Raw genomic sequence first — 27911 nt, 5'->3', positions numbered from 1 at the left:
ACAGGCCATTTATAATAAAGAATAAAGGGTGACTCATAGTAAAGAGTGGAGAATCAGTCCCAGGGAGCATGACTGGGCCCTAATCAGGGAATTGGTTACGTGTGCTTCCTGGATTTCAGAATTGCTGTGAAGCAGTGATATAGACTTCTGTCTTCCATCCTGTTTTTGAATGTGTCTGTTGTGGGTATCTCACACTTGTTACCATTTTATGTCAGATGTAAACAAAATATAAGTTATTAGTGTGGGAGACAGATAATTTGTGTCATTAGTTTACAAGTCTTAAGCTCAAACAGAATGATATTGTACCTACAGCTAACTTAAATGACAAGATCCTCAACTTCAAGCTTGAGCCAACGTGGTAATCGGATGAGACTTTACAGGTCTTGGGTTGTGGATGAGTAGATTTTTCATGTGTAAAGGATGTAGATCACTGGGGACCAGAGGGCAGGCAGTGGTAGTTAGTTTACAAAAACAGTCTGAAAATAAGCCACACCTCTCAATATTCATGACGCTATTCTGTCCCCTCCACTTGAATCGTGTTGGCTCAGAATTTTGACCAATAGAATGCACAAGAAATGATTCTGTGTTATTTCCAAAGCTGGGTTGTAAGAAGTCTTGTAGCTACACCGAGGCCTCTTAGAACACTCACTCTTAGATACTCCCACTTGAAATCTAGCTGCCAGGCTGTGAGGGGCTGAAGATATATGGAAAGGCCATGTGTAGGCCTTCCTATTGATAGCCCCAGCTGAGCTCCCTGCCAACAGTCAGAATCAATTGCTAGCCATGTGGGTGATGTGTCTTGGAAAGCTAATCCACTAGAACCTTCAAATATCTCCAGCCTAGCTGATAACAGATTGTAAAGATATCAGAGATCCCAAGTCAAAGCCACCCAGCTGATCCCTGTTCATAAACATCACTGCCAGAGAGAATAACAAATTCTGTTTTAAGTTACTAAAAGTCTCTAAGTATTAGTGTGATATGTTACACATGGAGATATAATCAGAACAGACACTTAACATTTTCTATATACATTTTCTAATTTCCATTGTAGATCATAAGCATCTTGAGAACATGATCTGTATCTGATTCATTTTTGTATCTACCATAGTGCAAAGTATTTTTTGCATATGTATTCAGTAAATATTTATTAAGTGAATGAACAGATACTTCCTGCACTGCTATTATCCCATAGAAACTTTACTTAATCTTTAAAGAAAGCAAAACAAAATAAAAATAGTTTAGTAGAAAACATACTTGTTATAATGTCTTTGTTTGATTCTGTTTTCTAATTTGTGAGATTAACTTTTTTTTTTTTTTCCATTTTAGATCTGGACCACTGCTTCTCAGTAAATAAGCATCATCACATGGAGAATAAGATTTTGGAATCAGAAAGATTTTGGTTACATTCTGGTGCGAACTTCTCACTGTTTAACTTTCAGGAAGGCATTTACTAAACTTGAGTATAGAACCATAGAATCTTCATCACTGTAAAAGAGAAGAATCTATCTAGTTCATAAGATTGTTCTAAAGATTATACAAGACTATGTCTTAAAGGACAGTACCTGGCATACGTCAAGGATTAAAAACTAGATACTATTTTTAATTTTGTTTTTAAAATTTCCATACAGTAAAATTGACTTTTTTTGGTGAATAATTCTATGGGTGTTAACACATGTATAGATTTATGTAACCACTACCACAATTGGAATATGGAACAGACCCACCACACCCCAAAATGCCCTGGTGCCATCACCATATAGTGACACCGTCTTCCCATGCTTGTCCTTTGCCACCACTGATCAGTTTTCCAGCACTATAGTTTTGCCTTTTCTAGAATCATATAAGTGGGATTATATAACATGCAACCTTTTGAAAATAGCTCCATTCACCCAGCAATCTGTCTTTTTAATCGGTGTGTTTAAACCCTTTATACAAAATGTAATTATTGATATGTGCTTTGATATGTTAGAATTTAGGTATACCATTTTAGTATTTTTTTTCTGCTTGTTTTTTTGTTTTCCTTCCTCTGTTTCCCCTTTCCTCCTTTCTTTTGGATTCCTGAATATTACATTTTTAAAATTTATTAATTGAGTTTTTTACTATATGTCTTTGTAGACATTTTTTTTTCCAGTGCTTTCCCTAGGAATTATAATATACATACACTCTTTTTCACTCGACTTGTAGTTAATATTTAGCGCTTCAAGTAGAATATAGAAACCTTACCATCAAATTAGGACCCTTTAACTTTATGTTATAGTTCTCATACATATTACATCTATATATATAGAAAACCTTACTTGACCATGTTATAATTTTTGCTTTCAACCATTTTATATATTTCAAAGAATTTAAGAAAAGAAAAATAGTCTAATATATCTACCCAGGTATTTAACATTTCTATTTCTATTTTTTTATTCCTGATGTTTCAAGTTTCCCTCTGATATCATTTCCCTTCCCGCAGGTCTACTGGAAGTAAATTCTTTTTGTTTTCCTTCATCTGAGAATGTCTTTATTTCACCTTCATTCCTAAAGGATATTTTCACTGGATAGAGAATTCTATTATGACAGTTCTTTACTTTCACCACTTTAAAGATGTTCCACTTTCTTCTGGTGCACATGGTTGCTGATGAGAAATCGATACTCATTAGAATCATCACGCACCTATATGTTATACATTATTTTTCTCTGGCTGCTTTGAAGGTGCTTTTCTTGGTCTTTAGTTTCAGTAGTTTCATTATGGTGTCTGGGCATGGATTTCTTTGAGCTTATCCTCTTTGGAATTTGCTGAGTTTTTCAAGTTTGTAAATTTAAGCCTTTCAACAAATTTGGGAAATTTTCAGCCATTCAAATATTTTTACTGCATCCCGTTCTTTCTCCTCTCCTTCTTTGACCCCATAGAGACAAATGCTAGATGTTTTGTCACTGTCCCAGTAGTCCCTGAGGCTCTGTTTATTTTTCTTCAATCTTTTTACTGCTTGTGGTTCAGATTGGATAACTTTTAGTGATCTGTCTTCAAGGCCACTGACTCTTTCCTCTGTCATTTTTATTTTGGTTATTGTATTTTTGCATTCTAAAATTTCCTATTAGTCTTCTCTATATTTTATCTTTCCTTGCTGAGACTTTCCATCTTCCCATTTTTCAAGTGTTCAGCTTTACCTCTTGGGGTATAGTTATAATAGCTTCTTTGAAGTCTTTGTCTGGTTACTCCAAGGTGTGTCCTCTCAGCACTGGCATATATCGTCTTTTCCTTTGTGAGCTGATATTTTCCTGGTTCTTCATATGCCTGGTTCTTCATTTGTATTATATCCTAAACATTTTAAATATTAGGCTATGAGACTCCGGATCTTGTTTAAATCCCATGTCAATAGTTGGTTTTTTTGTTTAGTGTTTTTTACTAGGAAATCAACATACTTAGTTTCAGGCTACAATTTCCATCCCACCACTGTGGTTCACTGAAAATCTTTTGCACAACTCACTGGCCTGTCTGGGACCTGAGAAGTTGTCTGGACCATAGTCTCAGAGCCTTTGGGATGCTGCTTTGGGCCAGATCCATGCATGCGCAGCCTGAGGATGTAAGCCTATCAGTTCATACAGCAGTTTATGCAATAGTGTTACCGGATACATAGCCAGGTTCTTTACCCGCCACATAAGAGGGGCCAAATAAAAACTGGAACGCCAAGCTTATGGCAAGGAATGACGTCAGCCGGGAGACAAGAGCTCTCAAGTTTGTCCCGTCTCCCTGAAAGATGGGAGGCAGGGGTTTCAAAGGTTGTGAGGGAGAGCGTGTGCTGGGGTTTTAGGTAAGGGAGGGGGAGCATGTGGATGTGCTGGTTGGCACCTTCCCACCAGCTTGCATTTGACCTTGAAGACTGAATTTCTTTCCCTTGACTGTCTGGACTTTTCTGGTTAGTTTTCATCTTCAGCCTGAGTTTGGCCTTGTGAGGCTGAATCTTGATGTCTGGACCTTGATTTCCTGAGACAGACAGCTCACTCGCATACTAAGGAGGGACAGAAAGACCTGGTTAGTTTTCAACAACAGTTGATTATGTTGAGTATGCACAGCTGCAGTTAGCAAAGCTTATCTCAAAGTTTTTGCTAACTTCTTCTAGCCCAGGGAAGATTTTTTAACCTCTTCATGCTCAGTTTCAATATGTCTCTGGATTTCCCTTCTCTCTATAATCTCCTTAATGCTTTCTGGTTCTCTGGGTCCCCGTTTCATCCTCTAGTCAGAAAGCCAGGCCTTTAGTTTCTCTCTTTTCTCACTTCCTGCAATTAATACCGTATCTGGGACCAATCACTGGGAGGACAGAGAGGGAATAAAAAGCAAAGTAAATTCATCCCTTGCTCTTTGAATCACATCTCCTTTGGTCATAAAGAAAGGTCCTTTCCTTCTATATCTTAGGTGCCTGTCCGGCTGCTGTGCCACTGAGGTATTGCCTGGGGGCTGAGACAGGAGAGAAAAGAAGAAAAGAAAAGAAAACAGGAGATTATACCCCTATTCTTTCTGGCATTTCTGGAGTCTTCTGGACCTTCTGGAGTCTTCTTTCCAGCATCTCAGTAGAGAAAATGAGGTTTTCTCTGTCCTCACCAGGTGATACTTTTAGGTTTCAGGTTGCCTTTGAGTCCATGGCAGGTGATCTCAGAAGGGGAGGAAAAAAGACATTCATCTCTGGTTTGGTGGTACGTCAAATTCTGGACTCCTTCCCCAATCTGCCTGCAACCATTGAAGTGTTCAGATAGCTATCTCTCTGTGCCTCTGTTCAGAGTTTATATTGGCATTCTGTTGGAGAGACAGGGTAGAGTATGCTTAGCTCATCTTGTCCAGAACTGGATTCACTATAGAAATAACTTGAACAAATATTTACATAATATAGAAATAACTTTTTATATGCTATAGCCAAGGTCTAAAAACAATTCTTATTCTTAAATGAACATATAAAATATTTTGAATGTTTGATACAATATGGAATCATTCATAAAAGCAGTGTATAATAATGTAGTCATTTTGAATGATAACATCTTTATATATTTAAGTAATCACATTTGAAATTAAACCAATCATTTTCCTGAAATGGATTTCAATTTTATAAATGTTATAGGTATTTTTGTTTTTTAAATGTCAAATTCATATTCCCCAAAAGACAAAGAAAAATATTTGATAACATTACAGAGAAAAAGAACTGAAAAAAAGAAATAAGAATAAAGAATCACAGGGAAAAAATAGTAAAAGAATAAAAGGGACTAAAGTGTTCAAAAATTTGGCCATTCAACATATTTAGATATGGCAATCTATTAAACATATTGCTATTTGTTTTCCTCAATAACTCGGATTCATGATTGAAAGCTTCATTTTTCATTGTGTTGTGGGCATTGTTCCATTCCTTCAGCTAGAAAAATGAGCTCATATATCAGAAAACAAATTAAAATTTAAGGAAAAATGGCCTCAACTGTACACTCTGGTGAAGGCCAACAAAGAAAAAGAAATATGAGGAAATGTAAATCAGTCTCTCTTGTTAAGCAAATCTAAAGCACTACTTACAGACTGCATAAGGGAAATACATCCTTCGTGCCAGCTGTGGTTTCTGCCTATTGTTGAGTCTAATGAATGGTTATTTTCCCTCTGATGTTTATTCTAGAATAACAATAAAGGTCATTGATCTCAAATTCTAGGTTGTTTTTGTCAATCATCCACCTACAGTTTTATATTGTTTTTTACATAACATTTTAAAATTTTCTCCATATCTGCAAGCAACAATTTTTTTTTAAGAAAGATTTCTTAGGTTCTAACGTAATCATTTGTCACTCTACAACCAAAGCTAAAAATCCAGGGCAGCACATTTTCTTAGGTTCTCTTCTGACATTATGTTAGGGACTTTTTTGTTGTTTTATTTTTAAGTCATATGCTAACAACCTGTTTTCCTCTGCTAAGATTCACAACGTCTTTAGGGAGAAATAAAGCATGTTTCTGGAAATATATTTTGTTAAAAAATGGAAGAAAGAGGGGCCGGCCCCATGGCTTAGCAGTTAAGTGCCTGTGCTCCGCTACTGGCGGCCCAGGTTCGGATCCTGGGCGCGCACCGACGCACCACTTGTCCGGCCATGCTGAGGCCGCGTCCCACATACAGCAACTAGAAGGATGTGCACCTATGACATACAACTATCTACTGGGGCTTTGGGGAGAAAACGGGAAAAAAAGAGGAGGATTGGATATTAGCTCAGGGCTGATCTTCCTCAAAAAAAAAAAAAAATGGAAGAAAGTGTTCTTTGACAATGATAGGGTGAAACCTAGTTCAGAAGGCCCATGGTAAAAAGCTTATTTTTTTCTCTCTATTTTTCATCTGAATGCAAAAATATGATATTTCTCATAAGTGATAAAATACTTTCATTGGATTTCAAGCAAAAAGCAGATGTTAGATTAATCTGGGCCCAACATTCTTAGCAACATAAGCTTCAATAAAACAGAAGCTTCAGCTCTGTAACCTAAGGAGAGTGTAGGAAGCTTTAGAAAAGGGTCATGTTGTTCAACCTGGCTCCAAATAAGAAATTCATATCCATATACCCATATTCTATGCTCTATCAGCAAACGTTCCAAAATACCCCCATCTTTAACTTTTCTTATCATCTTGTTCTTGGTGTTGCTTATCTTTGGCACCACATAAATAAGAGTGTTCTAACATTCTGGAACAGAACTTGCAAGCACCTTTGAATACTTACATCAAAAATTTTGTGTCATCCATGTAAAGATGACATTAGTTTTAAAGCAAGCTAGTGAATCAAGGGAGTTTGATTCCAATGTGGATGATATCAAGCCTGTTCAAAAAATTTTACCAACATTTTCTGCCTGAGAAATACATATACCTATATATATGCAGATATATTAGTAATAATTTTTATTCATTAAACAAATATATTTTGAGTACCTACTATACGCCAGGCAGTATTCCAGGTATTAGGAACAAAACAATGAATAAATCAGATAAAAATCTCTGTCAAAAGAACTTACATTCTACTTGAAGAAGACATTGACATAATAAATAAATTATAAATATGTTATAAAGTATTAAGTACTATAGAAAATAATAAATTAGGATAAGAGGAACAGAGAGAGTCAGGGTTGGGGCTGCAATATTAAGTAGAATGGTCAAGGTAGACCTCAATGAGAAAGTCACATTTGGACAAAGACTTGACAGAAATAAGGAAATGATTGCTTTGGTTATTTGGTGGAAGAGCATTCAGGACAGGGGGAACAGCCAAGGCAAAGGCCCCCCAAGTCAGAGTGTGCCCAGACTGTTGGAGAAATAGCCAGAATATTAACGCATAGTGAGGAAGAAAGCAGCAGGAGGAAAACTTAGGGACGTAAGAAGGCCCTGAAGGAACACAGCCTTGTAGGCTACCGAACAGTTTTTGACTCTTTAGTCTGACAGGGGAGGTCATTAGTAGGCTCTGAGCAGGGGAGAGAATTGAGTATGGTTTCTTTTCTAAAAGATTACCCCTAGCTGCTCTACTAAATGTAAATGGAGAAAAGGAATGAAGCTAGGAAGTCAGAGAGAAGGCTATTGTAAAAATCTAGGTAAAATATGATGATGACGATTTGGACCAGAATAGTGACAACGGAAGAAGTGAAAAATGGGTAGGATTTTAGATATATTTTAAAAGTAGAATCCACGGAGTTTACTGACAAATTGAATGTTATATGTGTAGAAAGAGAGGAGTCATGGATGACTCTAACATTTGGGGGCATAAAACCTGAAAGAATGAAATGCCCATTAACTGGATGTGGAAGACTAAAGGAGAATAAGGGTTTTTTGGGAGAAGATGAGGAGATCAAGAGTCTGTTTCGGCTATGCTAAATTTACTCTATCTATTAGAAAGCCAAGTTGAGATGTCAAGAAAATATTTGGAAATATAATTTTATAGGTAAATTGAGAGGTCTGGGCTAGACACATGCATTTGGGCATTTTCAGTATGTAGATGGTATTTAATGCATTGAAACTGGTTATAGTCACCAAGGGAATGAATGTAGAGAGATTAGAGAGAAAAATGCTTTGGAAGAGTTATCTATACTCATTGAAACTACTTCTAATCTTCTTATTCTCTCCTAAACCCAATCCAGTCTGAATTTTGCCCCAGAATCCCAGGAAACAAACTCTTACCAAGAACACAGTGACCACCATGTTGATAAACAAAACGGTCAAAACTCAGTCTTCATCTTACCCGACCTTTCTGTAGAATTTGACACAGTTCATCATATTCTCCTCCTTGAAATACTTTCTTCTCTTGGATTTCTAGATACCATACATTCTCTTGGCTTTCCTCTTACCTTACTGACTACTCCCCCTTAGTTTCCTTTGCTATATTTCCTCATCTTGTAAACTGAATAATGGGGTGTCCCAACTCTAAGTCCTCATACATCTTTTTTATGTACACTCATTCTCCAGGAGTTCTCATCCGGGTTCAGGGCTTTAAATTCCATTAATATGCTAACAACTCCAAAATTTCTATTTCTAGACCTCTTTCCTAAACTCTAGATTTGTCTATCCAGTTGCTTACTAGACATTTCCACTCGGGTGTTGTCTTAGCATGAGGCAGGAATCTTGAGTTCCATTAATTTACTACGGAATACTATCTTAGGGATAAAGAATGTGCAGCAGGAAATTAGGGAGAGCCAAAATAAGGATCCATCATGGAGCTGACTACTTCTAAGTGTGACTAATTATTCCACCCTTTGGGACATCCCCGTATTTCATGGAGAAAGGGAGAAGAATATATATATATTCACCAGTTCCTGTCACTCATTGGTCAAGGATTCAAATCCAGAGCCATCATTCTCCACTCCCCACTTCCAGATATCACATGTGTGGGAAATACATAAGATCTTTAGCATCCTATACCATGTTGTCTATAGCGAAGCTCTAGGGAAGGGGGCAAAATACTTGAGACATGGGCAGGTCATGACACTCTGATGGGACGTGCCAGCTGATAAATTGAAAGGCCTGAACAGCCTGCTGCTAGGATGCTGTGGTCTGTAACGGTGTCAGTGGTAATGGTGACCTGGCTCTAAGACTACAAGAATAGATCAAGCTATTGCTTGGTGTACTACCAGCAAAAGATGGATGCGTTCGGCTGTGTTGATCTAAATGTGCAGAACTCAATTCAAACAGATGTCTGTAAGAACTTAAATTTAATATGCTCCAAATGACTTCTCATTGTCTACTTCCAAATTTGTTTTTTCCATAGGTCATTTCTGTTTCCTCTCTGGAGATGCTGATTCCAAAATGTGGACTCTTCCTTGACTCTTTTTCTCTCACACTCACTTCTAATCTGTCAGGAAATCAGTTATAGGCAACTCACTTCTTTCCCTATGTCATCTTTCTTTTAGGTTACTGCAAAGTCCCCCAGGAAGTCTTCCTGCTTTCATCTCTGTCTCCCTACAGTTACTCAGCTCATCTGACAGATAATTCTTTTCAAATGTAAGTCAGATCATGCCCCCTTTCTGCTGAGCTTTACAATGGCGTCCAAATGCACTCACAGTCAAGTCCCCAAAACTTTCATGGTGCTCTGTGATCGACTCCCACCCTCATGCTTTCTCTGACTACTCTCCTCCACATTCTCTCTGTACCAGGCACACACCAGTCATATAGATTTCCTTTCTGCTCTTCAAACAGGTCAAGCATAGTTCCCAGGGTCTTTGCACTTGCAGTTTCTCCAGCTTGGAATGTTATCCTTTAAAATAGTCTGCACAGCTCCCTCCCTCACTTTCTTCAGATCTCGGCTCACATGTCACTACCTGAGAGAAGCCTTCTCTGACCACTCTATATAATAGCAACCACCTCCCCTCTCCCCATCCTGCACTAAAGCACCCCCTCTCCTCCATTCCCTTCCATGTGCTCATTAACACATATCCTCACCTGAGATATATATTTGTTTATTTCTTTACTGTCTGTTTCTCTCATTAGAATGTAAATTTCTTAAAAGCAGAGAATTTTTCTGTCGTATTTACTGCTGAATCCCTAATATCTACATTTGTCACATAGAAGGTGCTTAATGAATATACACTAAATAAAAATGGCATGGATGGCATTCTTTGCACGATGTGAATCATGTTTTGTTTTTTTCTTTTTCGTCATTATCTCATTAGCAAAATAGAACATTAGCATCTCTCTGTAGAAAATGCAGCCTGACCTTCAAAAGACAAAAAAAGCCAATGAAAAAATAAGGTATCAAAATATATTCAATTTCCTGTTAACACTCGTTGTCTAGTTTACCTTAAATCCTCTCTAACTTCTTTGAAGCTCTTTAAATGAGGTGGATGAGAACACTATCAAGTTTTTCTTAGTAAGCTGGTAGATAAAATGTAAAGGAAAATTAAATATACTGAAGCAATTTCTCTAAATAATCACTATCGCGTTATTATGCCAAATGGAAGGCAGTAAGCTATTATTACTGCTTGTAAGACTGAATTAGTCTAAAGACTTCTCTAAGGGATACATAAAAGAATTTCTTTACAGCATTCTGCAACTATCCAGAAACGAAACTGTGCTTTGCACTATTGTAAGACCAATTTTCACTTCTAGAGATTATTAATTCTTTGAATAGCATAGTCAGTGCAGATTGAGAACATCAGATTGTTATGTCTGGATTTTCATTTCTCATCCATGTCAGCCATCTGAACAAGTCAAATCATGAACATTCTGTACTCAACTTAGATCAGTTAGACTCAAAGAGATTGTTGAACAATCTATATCAGTTATTATTATCATAATGATATAACCATAGCTACAATTTATTGATAGTTTAAAACGTAATCATATGATATTTCTCTCCTGCTTAAAAACTTCCAAAAGCTTTAAATTACACACATTTGTTCCACCTCCTCAGCAACACTTGATATTTTAGCCTTTGTAATGGGTATATAGTAATACCTCATTGTGCTTTAAATTTCATTTCCTCAATGGCTGATAATGTTGAGCATTTTTTTATATCTTTATTTGCCATCCATATAACTTTTTCAGTGACGTGTCCATTCAAATCATTAGCCAAAAATATGTCAATCTTGGTAACTATCGTGTGTGGACTTAAAAAGTGTATGTATTCTGCTGTTGTTGAATGGAATGTGCAGAAAATACCTGCTTCAAATTGATTTTGTGTCTACTTATTCTATAAATTATTGAGAGATATGTGTTGAAATCTTTCAGTATAATTATAAAATTTTCTATTTTTTTGTACTTCTTCATATGTTTTGCTTTGTGTATTTTTTTCATAGATTTTTACATAAAGCATTTAAGATTGTTATGTCCTATTGATGAATTGACCCATTCATTATTATGAAAAAATGACCATCTTTATCAGGTAATATTCTTTGCTCTGAAATCTACTTTTTCTGATATTAATACAGCCAGATTTCTTTCGACTAATGTTAACTGTTTCCATCTCTCTACTTTTAAACTAGTTATGTATTTGTATTTAAAGTGAGTTTCTTCTTTGAGGCATATAATTGGATCTTGCTTTTTTTCAATCTAATTCACCAATCTCTGCATTTTAATTGGAGTGTTTGTACCCTGTACATTAACGTGCTTTTGAATATAGTTGAGTTTGAAACTACCATCTTGCTACATGTTTTCTAATTGATTCATCTGTTCTTTATTCCATTTTGTCTGCTTTTCTGCCTTCTTTGGATTAATTATGTGTTTTTGTATGATTTCATTATATCTCATTTGATTGTTATTAGCTAAAATTATTTTTTTCAGGAGTTGTTGAAAGTATACAGTATATATATTTAATTTATTGTAGTCTTCTTTAAAGCAATAGTCTGTCACTTCACACATAATATAAGCATCTTACAATAGCATTTTCCTTTTCTCCTTGCATCTCAGACTCTGTGCTCTTGTTGTGATATGTTTTACTTAAATATACATTATAAACTCCATAATACATTGTTATTATTTTTGCTTTAAGCAGCTATCTTTAAAAGATACTGTAAAAAGTAATAAAATAAACCTACTTTCCTTTTCTTTTTTTTTTTAACAGATCCACGTTTCCCTCTGGTATCATTTCCCTTCTGCCTGAAGGACTTCCTTTAATGTCTTGTAGTGATAATTCATAGTAATGAACTGTCTCAACATTTTTATGTCTGATAGGGTCTATATGTCACCATCATTTTGAAAGAAATTTTTGCTGGGTGTAGAATTCTAGTGTTTTCCTATCAGATCTTTCAATTTGTTGGTCTACTATTCTCTGGTTTGTATTATTTCTGACAAGACGTCTGTTGTCATTCAGTTCTTCTGGCCTCTAGTCACTAGATGCCAGTAGTACACTCATTCCTCAGTATTGACAACCAAAAATGTATCTGGACATTGTCTAATGTCCCCTGGGGAGGGCAAAATAGTCCCATTAGAACCACTGATTTATGTTTATCATGTCTTTTGTTCTCTAGATGTTTTTCTCTTTATAACTGGTTATAAGCAATTTGATCATTAAGTGCCCTGCAATAGTTTTCTTCACGTTTATTATGCTTGATATCTTCTTTGAGTTTCTTGGAATTTTAAGTTTACAGTTTTCATTAATTTGAAACTATTCAGCAATAATTTAAAAAATTTTTTTTCTATCCTCTCCTCTTTCTTTCCTCCATTAGCAGCTCCAATCACATGTAATAGACTGCTTGAAGTTGTTCTATACATCACTCACGTTCTGTTCATTTTTCCATCTTTTTTTCTCTCTGTTTTATTGTGGATGTTTTCTATTGCTATGTCTTCAAATTCAGTAATCTTTTATTCTTCTAATCTGCTGTTAATTCTATCCATTTTTTCACTTTATAAATTATATTTTTCATCTCTAGGAGGTTCATTTTGGGTCTTTTTTATATCTTCCACGTATCTCCTTAATGTGATCACTCTTCCTCTGCTTTTTTTCTTTAACATATGGGCTGCAGTTATAATAACTATTTTAAAGTCCTTGTCTACTAATTCCACGATCTGTTTCATTTCAGCGTTAGTTTCTATTAATTGAATTTTTTCCTCCCCATTATGATCTTTTTTTTGTTTGTTTATTTGAATATCTAGTAACTTTTGGTTAAATGTCAAGCATTGCAAATTTTACTTTGTAGAGTACTGGATATTTTTGTATGTCTATAAATGTTCTTGAGTTTGTTCTGGTGTGCAGATACTTGGAAAAAATTTTATCTTTTCCATGTTGCATTTAAGTTTTGTTATGTGAGTCCAGAGACGTCTTTATGCTAGGGCTAATTTTGCCCCATTCCTGAAACTATATCCTTCAGCACCCTTCCCCATGTGCCTTGAACTATAAAGTTTACCTCTCTGGTTGGTGGAAACACAAATAATTCTCAGCCTGTGACAGCCCTGGGGATTGTCCCCCCACCCCTGCTGTTTTTGAGTAATTTTGAGTGATTTTTTACCCATTCATGGATAGTTTCTTCACGCATTTGCTGGTGATTATTCATCTGAGGACTCAATGCAGACCCTCTGCAGGTCTCTGGGAGCTCTCTGTGAAGCTCTCTCCCTTCCTGTACTCTGTCTAGAGAACTCTAGCTCTCTTTGTTGTCCCCAGGCTCCTGTCTTGTTTCTTTAACTCAGGGAGTCTGCTGGTCTCTGCTTAGCTTCCACTTTCATGTGGTGCTATGGGGAAACTCTCTCCAGTTAGTTGGGGCAATTACTGAGTTTACTTCTTTTGATTTTCCTCTCTTAGATTGAAAATCATTATTTCTTATATTTTAATCTGTTTTTCAGTTGTTTCAGGTATAAGGGTAAATCCAGTCCCTCTTACTTCTTCTTAGCCAAAAGCAGAAACCCATACGAATATCTCTGAAATATAGAAGACCGATATCTGTTCCATTTCTGAGAAAGGTAACACTAGCTTTACCTACTAAGGTTTCTAAAGGATTAGAGAAATGATAAATAACTGTGTTGGTGGCAGGAGAGTGCTACTGATGTATTAAAATCACCCTACACTTACAGAGTTTTTGCAAGCAGGGAATGCTGTGATCCAGACATGGAGTACATATGAGAGCACCACTGGCTGTCATCTTGGCTTAAGCTTTCAGCAGAATGAGGAGAGAAGTGGACTGTATGATGCTCAGTGGACGGGAAAGGAGAATCAGAAACCACAAGGAAGAGATATCCATCCTCTTATGTAAGGAGTATTCCATAGCAGTTGAATGCGGGAAAAAATTCTCTAAATAGCATATAAAAATGCTCCAAGACAGTCAGCCTTAATCTTCTAGATATCCACGTAGGAACACCAACTCTAAATATCTGACAAGTTCAGAGAGCATGAACCCAACCAAGGCAGAAAAGAATTCTCTTACCTTCTTTACCTATCCTCCCTCTCCTAGCTTCAATCAAAATAGAAAATAATGAGTAAGAAGTAAACAGAGAGAGAGAAGATAGTAGAAGCACCATGCCTCCCTTCTCCACCGCTAGCTTCCAGCCAATTGCACAAAACAGGGAAGAGAAGACTTAATTCTAATTTAAGCAAAGAGTTTTGATCATTGTATGGTGCTACACATTCTAACTGTTTAATTGTGAGTGTGTTGTAACTGAAATTGACCCAAAAGAGGTTACCTGCCTCTTCAAGACACATGGCTGGTACGTGACAAAGCTGGAACATAAAACACAGATCAAGTTAACTCTAATTCACATACCACCTAATAACCAAGTGATCTAAGTCTCTGTATTTCACATAAACAACCACAACTTAATAAGATTTCTACACCAAGGGATATAACCCCTTAGCTTTCCAACTGACATATAGGATTAATAATTGTTAGTTCAGTGGTCTAATAATCTCATTCACTCTAACAAAATCCATTGGTATGTTTAGAGATCATATATGTTCTCAATATTTCAGGACAGTTCTGTGTAACATATTCTTATAAGGAAGTCAAATTATTAAATGTAAATTTAATGTATATATTTTATAATATTTTATGTAAACTAAGAAATCAAGAAAATTATCCTTTCTCAGATGATGCATCATGTTTTTTAATTCATTCATTGATTCATATGACAAATAGGTACCTGAGCCCTCCCATGAGCCTGGCACTGGACTAGGTGCTGGAAATATAGCAGTGATCAGCACAGACACAGTCTCAGCATAACAGATTGTATAATCTAGCAAGGAGAATGGATAGGAACAAGAAACTGGAATTGCAGATTTTATTACAAAATATAAAGGCAACATGTTCATAACAGGGAAGCCTAATCTGCTTATGAGTTTTAGGGATGGTTTTCCTAGGGAAGGGTATTGAGTCCTAGGAAGGTTAGTAGGAACAAACTAAATGAAGATGGGATTGGAGATGGAGTAGAGGGCTGTTTTGGCCACTAACTATACATTTATCACATATCAATCAATATAGGCTAGAGGGCAGGTTGTGTTGATAGCACTGTTGGAATTTTACTTTTTTTATGATTCAAAATGACTTTGTTTTTTATTTAAAATGCAAATAGTACAAAAGAGAGATATAAAATATAAAGTACCATCTTCCTACAGTGTTTATGACTGCTGCTAACGGTGTGGAGTATGTCTTATACAATTTTTTCTATGTATCAAATATTATGGACACACATAAACATCTCAGATAGATTCATACTATAATAATGTTCTACTTGTATCAAAATTTCTAATGGACTTATTTTTATATCAATAAATATAAGTACACTTTATCAAGTATCAAAATTGATTAAGTAAACTTACATAAAATTGTTTCCATTTTTTAAATATTACTAACAATGCTAGAGTAAATACTCTGTGTATACATTTTATCCATTTTTCTGATTACTTCCAGAATAAATTTCAAGAGTCGAAATTTATGGGTCCAACTTAAAATTTGATGTTCAGAGAAGGCAGTTCATAAATAATATAAATGCTGTAGTCAACATGCTCACTTTTTCTTTTTTTATAATTTCTTTTTGATTTAATATGCTCACTTTGTAGATGATAGAATATCGTCTATTTTTTTACCGAAGAATACTTTAAAATATAGCTTAATGTCCTTCAGCTGTACTCCATGTTTATTCAGAATATCAGCTCACTAGGACAGATAACTATGAGGTCAACTGGTCAAAATGAAACAAAAATGCCTAAAAGTAAGCAATCAACATTCACTTATTTCATTGGAATACTTTAGAGGGAAATAAAGACGTTAAATGAGAGCTTTGTTTTTGAGATAATTACTAACAAGAAATAAAACATGAGCTTACAGTTTCAATTTTAATTTTGCTTTTTTGCATTTAGCTTGATGTCTTTGGTAGTTTTATTTTTGCAGTATAACTCTGGATAATATTTTCAAATTTTGACCCAATCTGGCATACTAAAATATAAACTTAGAATCACCTTGATTTGAGCTGAACTGCCATAATGAAACAAAGATATGGATAATAAGTTTTAAAAGGGCTCTCTTGCGATTTGGAGAGAGATCATCGGGCTACTCAAATCTTTGTTATTACCCAACATTGAGCTACATTTTATTTTATTTTATTTTTTTGTGAGGGATATCAGCCCTGAGCTAACATCCGTACTAATCCTCCTCTTTTTGCTAGGAAGACTGGCTCTGAGCTAATACCTATTGCCAATCCTCCTCCTTTTTTTCTTCCCTAAAGCCACAGTAGATAGTTGTATGTCATAGTTGCACATCCTTCTAGTTGCTGTATGTGGGACACAGCCTCAGCATGGCCAGAGAAGCGATGTGTCGGTGCGTGCCCGGGATCCGAACCCAGGCTCCCAGTAGCAGAGCGCGCACACTTAACCGCTAAGCCATGGGCCAGCCCTGAGCTACATTTTAAATTTGCTAATTGATGGGATTGTTTGTGGATAATGGACAGTCATTTACCAAAAGGAATTCAGTTCATTTTCCTTTTTCATGTTGCTATGGTCTAAATGCTTGTGTCCCCACCCCCACCCCCATTCAAATGTCAAAATCCTAACCCCCAAAGATGATACTGTTAGAAGCTGGGGCCTTTGGGAGCTGCTTAAATCATGAGGGTGGAGCCCTCAAGAATGGGATTAATGCCATATAAAAGAGGATCCAGAGGGATGCCCAGCCCCTTCCACCGTGTAAGGACACAGAGAAAGGCACCAGCTGTGAACCAGGAAGAGGACCCTTACCAGAGAACACGGCTATGCTGGAGCCTTGATCTTGCACTTCTAGCATCCAGAACTGAGAGAAATAAATTTTTGTTGTACATAAGCTACCAGGTCTACAGTATTTTGTTATAGCAGCCCAAAAAGACTAAGACACATGTTAACATCAACTTTAAAGTGTGATCTTAAAAACGGAATTTCATTTGTTTTCATTTAAACAAGAATTTCCATCTTGAATCAGAATCTCTGGCCCACACTTGGTAGAGCTTTCCAATCAAGTACCTGAACATTATTCTCTCATTTCAATAATGGCAATCCTTTATTCATGACCTACAATCATCTTTATCTCTGATAGTACATGGGAAGTTGTAGTTATTTTATCAGCAAGGATGCCCAGACAAAAATGATAATTTTGATTGATTCCAGACTCATTGCTCCAGTCAAGAGGGAAAATTTGATGACTACATAGATTTTATTGGATTATGAAGGAAAACCTGCAAATCTACCTCTCACAACTGCCTTTGTAATTGGCCACTGTCATGCACTGATATTCTTTCTTTGGATACACTAATGGCTTCAGTTAGTTAAGGTCAAGGGATGAGAGTCTGCTTATTCCCAATAGGTATTTATTTAATTGATTTAATTTTCAGAGTAAAATTTTATTTAGCCTAATTTCCAAGCGCTGTACATCTCTCCATACCGCCTACTCACAGCACTTGCTGGCTTTTTACCGTACTAAACTTTCACAAACTGTTGGATAAATTCACAGAAATGTGTCTTCTCAGCTATGGCCATGAGGCTCTCACTGGCTAGGGAGTGGAAAATGGTTTATCACCATCTTGTTTCAATAAAATGTAATAGGTATTCAGGAGTGCAACAATTCCAGATGGCATGGTACATTTAATTTCAGAACTATGCTTTTCTCATTAGAGAAGTAATATTTAATCATTGTCAAAATTTTGGAATATATAGAAATACACAGAGAAATAAATAAAAATCACCCATACATTTCACTCCCAAAGATAATCCCTCTTAACAGCTTGGTATATTTCCCAGTAGTCTTTTTCTAAGTATATATGTTATTTTTTTACAGCTGTGATGATACTGTAAATTGTTTTATGTGCCACCTAAACGTTTCCTCTTGTCACTAAAACTTTCTTCTGATAATTTTTCTACAGCACTTATACATTTATTGAGCATGTGGTGGGTGCTCAATGGATGTTAAAAAGATGCCACTACCCAGGCCTTCTTTAACTGCTAATTATCTGTTGTATCTCTTCCTCCTTAATTGCAACATCATTGCAGCCCTTAGCATTGTTATTTACCCTCTTCCCTCTACCAATAGTTTATTTTGAAAAGATTTCAAACCTATTATTTCAAGCAATAATAGTACAATCAACAGCCATGTACCCTTCACCTATGTTCACTCATTGTTACCTTCTGCTGCATTTGTTCTTTCTTTTTTTTTCTATCTATACACAATTTTTATTCTGAACCATTTGAAAGTACGTTAGAGACTCCATGAAATTTTGCTTTTAAATACTTGAGCACATATCTCCTAAGAAGAGGAGCATTTCCTACATAACTACAAACCTTTTTTACAGCTAAGAAATGTAATATTTATACAATAATGGTATCTATTATGGATAGAGTTTATATCCACATTTTCCCCACTCTGCAAACTATGTCCTTGATAGCTATATTTGTTATTCTTCTTTCTGTTGTTGCAAGATTCAACCAAACATTACTCATTGAACTTACATGCTTTTCCCTGAATATTTTGGTTGCCATGTAATATATCGTGTAGTGCCACAATTTTACCATTTCCTCACTGTCAAATAATTGTGTTGTCATAAATAAAACTATAAATTCAAATACTTTTACCATGAAATTAATATATGTTCATAATAGAATAGATAAATTAAAAAATATAGACAAAAACTCAGCTTTTTGCTTAGTTGTTGCAAACATGTAAGTCTCTGCTTACATGTTGATGTACGTTCTTTCTGCTACGCTTTGTGTAGGGGTAGAGATTTATGTACAAAATGTATATAAAAACACTATCATAATAAATATATGTATTATATACATGCATATTAAACACGTGTATGTATGTACGTGTGTGTGTATATCTTGTTGGGGTTAACAGTACGTAGGGAAGTATTTCTGCGTCAATAAATAGTCCTTGACTGTATCATTCTAATGGCTGCTTAGAACTTCTTTCCTCATTTCATAATTAATCAATCTCCCATTTTTGTATAATTAAGATTTCAGTATTTTAAGAAAGCGATAATCAGTACTATTTTAATTAAATTATTTTAGCACATTAATCATTATTTCTATAAGACATATTGCTAATCTTGAAACTGATGAATTAAATAGTCATATTTTTAAGGCTTTTGTTCTATATGGCCAGATTGCTCCAAAGAAAGACTATTACAAATTTCTACTCTTGTCGGAAATTTGTAGAGTGTTTGAAATAATATAGCTTTTAGTTTTCAAATGGTTGAACAAGGTGTTTAATAAATTGTTCAATAAAACTTCCTCTGCCATGTGATTTAACATGCTTAATTTAGCCAGCAATTCTCAAACATTTTGGTTTCAAATCTCCTTTACACTCTTAAGTATTATTGAGGACCCCATAGCTATATGTTAATGTAAATAACATTTTATAAAAAATAATATTTTTTATAAAAAATAATATTTTCAAAAGAGAAACAGTGAGATGAATGGCTTCGTCTTGTATTTTTGCAAATATCTTTAATGTCTAGCTTTAGCCTACAATACCTCTGCTTTAGCCTACAATAAAAGTGGTTTAATGCAGTGCTTAAGAATGTGGACTCTGGGAGCCAGACTGCCTAGATACAAATCAAATCTCCACAACTGAGCTGGGTGCTTCAGGCAAGTTATTTACACTCTACCCACCTTCATTTGCAAAAAGGCGCTAATAACAGTGCCTACCCTATAGATGTGTCGTGAGAAGCAGAGGAATCAATGTTGTCATAGGCTTAAAAATATTTTGGGGGGCCAGCCCCATGGCTTAGCAGTTAAATGCATGCGTTCCGCTACTGGCGGCCCAGTTCGGATCCTGGGTGGGCACCAATGCACTGCTTGTCAGGCCATGCTGAGGCGGCGTCCCACATACAGCAACTAGAAGGATGTGCAACTATGACATACAGCTATCTAATGGGGCTTTGGGGAGAAAAAGAGGAAAAAAAGGAGGAGGATTGGCAATAGATGTTAGCTCAGGGCTGGTCTTTGTCAGCAAAAAGAGGAAGATTGGCATGGATGTTAGAAAAGGGCTGATCTTCCTCACAAAAAGAAAAAAAAATTTTGGTACAAAGTTAATACTGTATATTTTTGCAAAAGCTGTGTATTTGAGTATGATTTGGGATTTTCCATTGATCTATTTCTGTACCAGTCCCATACTGTTTTAATAATTATAACACTAAGACATGTTTTTATTATCTAGTAGGGCACAGCATCCTTCATTAATTTTCATTTTCAAAATATGTTGGCTGACATAGCATCTTTATTCTTTCAGATCATTTTACCAACTCTAATAATATTGAGAATTGATCACAATTACATAATAATTAAAATTAATTTGGTTGGAGTTGACATCATTACAATACTCCAAAATCTGAATAGGGTATTTATTTCTGTTTATTTGAGTAGACACTGTGACATCTCAGTAACTCATAAATAACTCAAGCACTGAAGTTGCTAGGTAATCATAGAAGAGTCTTTATCATGAAAAGGTTTCCAGTTTTAAAACTGAGGAACACAATTTCAGCTTAGAAAAGGTTTAATAATTTGAATAGAGCCTCTAATAAAAATGGCTTTTATAAACATTCAAATAAAAAATGCTCAATACCTCTGTTGGGGCTGGATGCTTAGCTGCATGATAGCAGCATTTTTTGTGTGTGTGTGTGAGGAAGATCAGCCCTGAGCTAACATCCACGCTAATCCTCCTCTTTTTGCTGAGGAAGACCAGCTCTGAGCTAACATCTATTGCCAATCCTCCTTTTTTTTTTCCCTCAAAGCCCCAGTAGATAGTTGTATGTCATAGTTGCACATCCTTCTAGTTGCTGTATGTGGGACGCAGCCTCAGCATGTCCAGAGAAGTGGTGCATCGGTGTGCGCCTGGGATCCGAACCCAGGCCGCCAGTAGCAGAGCGTGAGCACTTAACCGCTAAGCCATGGGGCCAGCCCCGATAGCAGCATTTTAATTTGGGTAGATAACTCTTCTTTGTGAAATCATGCACAAGTAAGTACATCTCTAAGATCAAAATTTTCTTTTTTTTTTTTCGAGATTGGCCCTGCTTTAACATCTGTTGCCAATCTTCCTCTTTTTTTTCCCCTCCCCAAAGCCCTAGTACATCGTTGTGTGTCATAGTTGTAGAGTTGTAGCTCTTCTATATGGGACGCTACCTCAGCATGGCTTGATGAGCGGTGAGTATGTCCGTGCCCAGGATCTGAACCGGCAAACCCTGGGCAGCAGAAGCAGAATGTGCAAACTTAACCACTACACCACCGGGCAGGCCCCAAAATTTTCTTATTCTTATCAGCAAAAGGAACAGATTTTCTTTTACACTAATATTTTTTATTTCAGCAGATAATCATAATGATTTTACATATAAATCCCCTATATCTATAGAGTTACCTGATTATAAGACCAGCAAAGAAGGACTTATGGTAATTGCATATGTGGTCAGCAAAAGTTGAAAATTTTTTCGGCAATGTAGAAAACAGCCCAGAACCACCTGAACTAAAATAGTAGTTCTGGGAGAGTTGGGTAGAGTTCTTCCCGTAGTATGTAGAAATGCTATTTTCAATGGATATTTGTATGTAAACACTGCTTATTTTAAGTGCACATTTATTGAATTGCTACCATGTTTCTAGTAAATATCACGGGCCATTGCATTTGATACATAGTCTCTCCCTTGAGCTCTGAATGGCTAAGTCATTTGCTGGAGATAAATCATACAGCTATAGGTAATAGAGCCAGGGTTCAAACATGGGCTCTATTTGTCTGACTTCAAAAGGCTGTGCACATCATAATTATGTGTATTCTTTCTCCTGGAGAATTTGGAGGCTCTCTGACATTGTAAAAATCTCCAGAGAATTAGAAGAGGTAATTCACAAATGGTGACTCATACGTGAATCTCTAAAATCCCTTTGTTTTTGGGGTTTCTCCAAGTCCTGCAAAGGCGCCTTCAGGCCAGCCTTAAAGTACTCCACTTACTGCCAGTAGAGTCACTGCAGCCAGTACGGTGGTCAAAGGTCCCTTCTCACTACTTCTCAAAACACATTTTCCATCAATCCTCATGGCTGCTCCCTGTCTACAACCCTTGCCCTTTTCTTTTTCTCCCAATATTTATTCCTTCCTTTATGTATTTATTCACTCACATACAAGAATTTATTGAGCGTCTACCTTAGTGCACACTTCTAAGTGCTGGTATCTTCTCCTGCTTCTCTCTTATATCCTTTCTTCATCTCCTCTTACTCAAGTCACCTTCTTTATTCTAAGACTACATGGTTTACAGGTGATCTCAATTAATCATCTGAAGGGAAGAAGGGGTAAAAATCTTGCCTGGCAACATGCAATGAGGGCCTAACATAAAGGTTTCCTTTTAATTATTCTGTTTGGTGACCTTGGTAGAAACTTTTCTTCTCTGATTTCAGAGCCTTTTTTGAATTCTTGTGAGTATATTTAACTGTTTGCTAAGGCTGGGTATTGATTAACTTCAGCAATATTGGATCACTTCCCAGTCCTGCAGTCTCCACAGGGGTGGGCTCACTCATATTGTGTTAAATTGCATACTACCTCAGGGAGGCTCCTCTTATAAGATAAACAGTGACATTACATAGTTATCCGGAGTTTATACTTTCACTCTATTGGAAAATTTAAATCATTTTTTGCACTATTAAATGATAATCTTTAAACCGTAACCTCCTTGTGGAAGAGGAATAGAAATGTATTTCACATTTAATTTTTCCAGGAAAAAAAGCTAACCTTTTATAATTCAAAGTAGTGCAGATTAAAACCAAACTCTTTACATAGATTATAAAAATCCATTCTTCGACATAAATACCTGCTTCCAATTCACCTATTAAGTTACAGATGCCATAAGGCATTAATTATAAATTATGATATCACATTTACTGCCAATTTTTAAAATGTCAAAGACCCTGGTCCCATTGCAGTAGCAACAAATTACTGGATATAGAAAAATCACTCTTCTAAAGAAGAACCAGGTTAGTTAGCCAATGTTCCAGGGCTGCAAATACACATTTGACTTTATGAACACAATGTAGGGGGCATTTCTATACACTCAAAATAGAAATATAAGCACAAGAGGATAAAAAGATATATCCCTAAGAGACTGAATGAATCATATATCTAACTTTATTACTCCACTAAACTTGAATAAAGCTCTTGGGTTTAATATTTTAAGGAATATAAATTACTGCACTTTTTTCTGATCACCATTGTAAGGTGTTTGTTGGAAAATAGTAGAGATGATTTTTCATGTGTTAAAAGTTTTTTTCAGAGGTGCAAAAATTAAGACAGCAAATGCCAAATATCAAACCAAGTGTTTATTATGTTATACTACTTAATAGGAACTTTTCTTGGCATTCTGACAAATCCTAACATATTTTGCTGAACATCTAACTATTAAAACGCAGAGCTCTTTGAAGTCTGCAATACCAACTTTTTTTCTGCATGCCTACATATGGAAATAATATCAAGGCCATGACACTTGAGCATATAAAGCATGTCTGATGGGCCAGCTGTGATGGCCTAGTGGTTAAAGTTCGGTGCTCCCCGCTTTGGAGGCCCGGGTTTGCTTCCTGGTGGAGGAACCACACCACCCGTCTGTCAGTTGCCATGCTGCGGGAGTGGCTCACATAGAAGAACTAGAACAACATACAACTAGGATATACAACCATACACTGGGGCTTTGGGGAGAAGAAAAAAAAAAGAGAGAGGAAGAATGGCAACAGATGTTAGCTCAGGGTGAATCTTTCCCTGCAAAAAAAAAAAGAAAAGAAAAAAGAAACTATGTCTGAGAAGGTCACCCTCTGGTGGAAGAATTTACAGAGGCTACTGCACAAATACTGACTGATAGAGCAATACCCCATAAGCACGAGGAGAGCCAACTATCCTATACAACAGGAAGCAGGGACTACTAGGTTCAAGTGGGATCTCTCATCAGCCCTCCTTCATCCAGGGTAATTCTTTTACTTACTCTCACCAGTGGGTTCCAGCCTGTCCAAGGCCTGGGACTGACTGATTTACTGATCAACATTTATTAAAAATTTTTTGCTAGCAGTAAGAGTATATGAACTTCCTATTTGGTACAGAAAATAGCCTCATCTACATTTTTCCTCAACATTATCTCAAAGCCCCTCGTGCTTCTCATGGACGTCACTGCCTGCCAGGTCTGACCTCTGGTCAATGCTGTTCTTTCAGCATTGTCTTGTTTGCCTTGATTCCTGAACCATGCATGATTCTAATTCCCAATGTCCACCCACTTTCCCCCAATAAGCTCGTGCTCTGTCCTTTAGTTCACTTATTCTCAGATCCATTTCCTACCATCTCAATTGCTTCTAGATTCCTCTAATAACTTTAATCTCTGGGTGCTCTGAGATGTCCAGGAACATTCCCACCACCTATTCTCAGTCTTGGTAGCTCACCTATTTCTAGGCCCTGCTGAAGCTCACAAGACTGGTCCAGCAGGACAATTGGATCAGTTTGTTTCTACACTGTACTTACCCCTGACTACTTGTATTTAAAACTAAACAGTATTGGCAACTTAAAAGGGATGAAGGTGGGGCCGGCCCCGTGGCTTGGTGGTTGGGTGTGCGCGCTCCGCTCCTGGCGGCCCAGGTTCAGATCCCGGGCGCGGACCAACGCACCGCTTCTCCGGCCATGCTGGGGCCGCGTCCCACGTACAGCAACTAGAAGGATGTGCAGCTATGACATACAGCTATCTACTGGGGCTTTGGGGGGGGGAATAAATAAATAAAATCTTAAAAAAAAAAAAAAGGGATGAAGGAATGAGTAGTATACATATAGATAGGTATGTCAGAAAGAGGCTGGTTGGTTGGTTGGTGGGTTTGCTTATAGCAAAGACCCATCTTCCCCTTCAACTCTCCCTTCCTAGGACTTAGCAACCTGACTTTGTTCCCATTTTTGAGTAAAGTGTTATGATCAGAATAAAACCTGTTCTTTCCAGCACCAAAGAGCTCAATAGTAAGTGTTCAATAAATATTTGTTTTTGCTGTTAATGATCGTCACTTTTGATATTTCAGGAATCAAATGATCTCATTAAAAGTAAATTCAATCATATTTAAAACATTTTTAAAAATTTAGAAAGAAGAAGTCACTTGGTGTCCTATGTGGAGAAAGAAGAAAGAAATAACAGAATTGCCTTAAATCAACTTTAGGATGTTTATGAACTTGCAAGTATAGCAGCCCTTTAAAATGGTACCATCATGCTGGAACTTTGGATAAGTCACATAATGTCTCTAACCCTCAGTTTCTTCTTCTGTAAAGTATAGGAAATGGATAGCAGGATTATAAAAAATACTCTCCCTCCTAAATTCCACAGATATATAATTTTAAACACATAAGTATATTGAATATATTGAAATGTGTTGCAGTGGCAACCATGCCCTGTCAAATACATTATTGAAAGATTCATTGTTTTTTATGCAAGAAGTTCAGTTTTCAAAAAAATTAAACCTTCAAACTGACATTTATGATTTAAAAAATCCTTAATATTGAATGGATACTGTTTTGAAATTGGTAGAAATCCAATTGATAAAGTGCCTTTGATGAAGTTTAAGAATTTAGGATGAATTTTGATATTGATAGGGAAGTTAAAATAAAATCAAGCACCAATTACCTACATCAGGAGAAAATAATACATTGCCTGAGTTTTATATAGTGCCAAAGATCATAAATAAATACCTAAACTTTTAAAATGTGCTCAAGCTGAAAGTTGAAAATCTAGTTAATTTGTAAAGTTGAAAATATTTTCATAAATTTGTAAAATTTAAATACCACTTGTATTTATAAGAATCATTTGAATTTTTATTCTTTTAGTTGAGATATTTGTTGTAACTATATTACTTTCAAACTTGAAATAAAAATCAAAAATGAATGTAAACATATCCCTTGTTATTTTGGCAATTCTTGAATGAGAGAAGAAAATTATCACAGAAAACTATCTTAATCTATAGGCTCGGTTCTGATTAAAGCCTTCCCTTAAAACTTAAGATAATTCAATAATGTCTTACAAAAACAACACAAAACAAGGAGTTCCATTGCACTATCCAGCTACTATTAATTTAATGTGTGTCTTTTGTATATCAAATTGTATAAATTTTGTATATCAAATTTGGACCTAAATTTTATCCTATAAAATAAAGGTGTTGACTTAGATCAATGTATCCTAAGCTGTGATTCTGAAACAGTAAGTATTCTTCTAGCAAGTTCAGGTTGTGTAAGACAATAAAAACATCTATTTTAATTTTTATGTTTGAAAACATCAATAAAATAACCATTCAAACTTTTCCCTTTAAAATAGAACTGTATTAGAGCCTGCGTAGTTGCACACTGGCAGAATATCTCCACATTAACGTTTTCCCAGTAAAAATCGTTCTTTGTTTCAATACCTAAACTTTCCGGAATGTAAATATCCTTCAATACATTTTTTCACCTAATGTTTATATATGGAAATTTTATATTGACATCCTCGGAACTCAATACAATATTAAAAAAAAAAGTTTTGTTGGAAAAGTCTCGAATTACAATTCAATTATAATTAGTAGTAAACATAGATCATTTAAAACGTGTCAAGCAAACATCAATAAAGTGATTATGCATCTCAAGTGTCGCTGGTATTAAGGGAGCCTATGGTACTACATATGCAAAGATACTGATATTTTTTGTTGTTTTTTCACAAATCCGTTAATTGTCTAATGACTTCAAAGTGATGGTTTCCATATTCCTAATGTAATAGTTTGTTATTATACGTAGGCATTTTTTTTTTTCTGTTTTAGAGTTGATTAAATGTCTGGAGTTGACCAGAAGCACTTTATAATTTTCCCTTGTCAAGTAATGGGAAATGGCTCCTGGCCATTTTCACAAGGGGTATGGCACGAGCTTGAAATAGGATAAAAATGCCTGTCAATGGTGAAGGGAAAACAGCACGTGAGAAGGGGCAAAACCTCATATTTACTGAGTTCCAACTATGAGCCATTCGGTGTGCTGGACATGTTGTCTGTGGTGTCCTTATACATCTTTATCAAATGCTGTCAGATAATTAGTAGTATTTTCATCTTACAACTGAGAAAGCAGCCTTAGGGAGGTTATGTAATTTACCCAAAGTTACCTGGCTATTATGATATCGAATCCAGATTTGAATCTAATGTATCAGTCTTCAAAGTTCATTCATGTTCCTCCATAAAAAATGCTGCCTCTAGGAGAGCAAATTTAGAGGTGAGAATTAGAATAAGTATTATCTTAGTTAACTTCTATTGTTTATATGCTACGCACTAAATGTTAAGCACTTTCCTTACATTTTTAGAAAATTTCTTTAAGTAAGAATTCAGATTTCTATTCAATACTGTATATTACCTCAAGTGGGAGATGGGAAATTTTTAAGCAAGTCCACTGGGATCCTGTTTAAACCATGCTATTGCAATATGGCCCTTCCCTGAGTGTCCTCTACCCCATTACTGCTTCATTTTACCCATGTTTCTCATCACCTAGTGTAAGTTATTTATTTTGTTTATTTTCT

General features: G+C 36.0%; 1 long non-coding RNA gene across 2 annotated transcripts in view; it reads right to left on the bottom strand.

The window, feature by feature from the left end:
* Positions 1-1765: 1765 nt before the first annotated feature.
* Positions 1766-27911, bottom strand: part of LOC147918041 (uncharacterized) — a 33924-nt gene continuing 7778 nt past the window's right edge. For both annotated transcript variants that reach the window (XR_015555873.1, XR_015555874.1), the window contains 3 exons: positions 27504-27590; positions 4494-4780; positions 1766-3998 (listed from right to left, as the gene is read on the bottom strand). This is a non-coding gene — a long non-coding RNA (uncharacterized LOC147918041). The remainder of the gene's footprint in view (positions 3999-4493; positions 4781-27503; positions 27591-27911) is intronic.

The sequence above is a fragment of the Ceratotherium simum genome, chromosome 2 (genome assembly GCF_057802395.1).
Source record: "Ceratotherium simum simum isolate JZ-2026a chromosome 2, ASM5780239v1, whole genome shotgun sequence".
Lineage (NCBI taxonomy): Eukaryota > Metazoa > Chordata > Mammalia > Perissodactyla > Rhinocerotidae > Ceratotherium > Ceratotherium simum.
The sequence above is the reverse complement of the archived record's forward strand: the minus strand, read 5'-3'. Positions and strand labels throughout refer to the sequence as shown.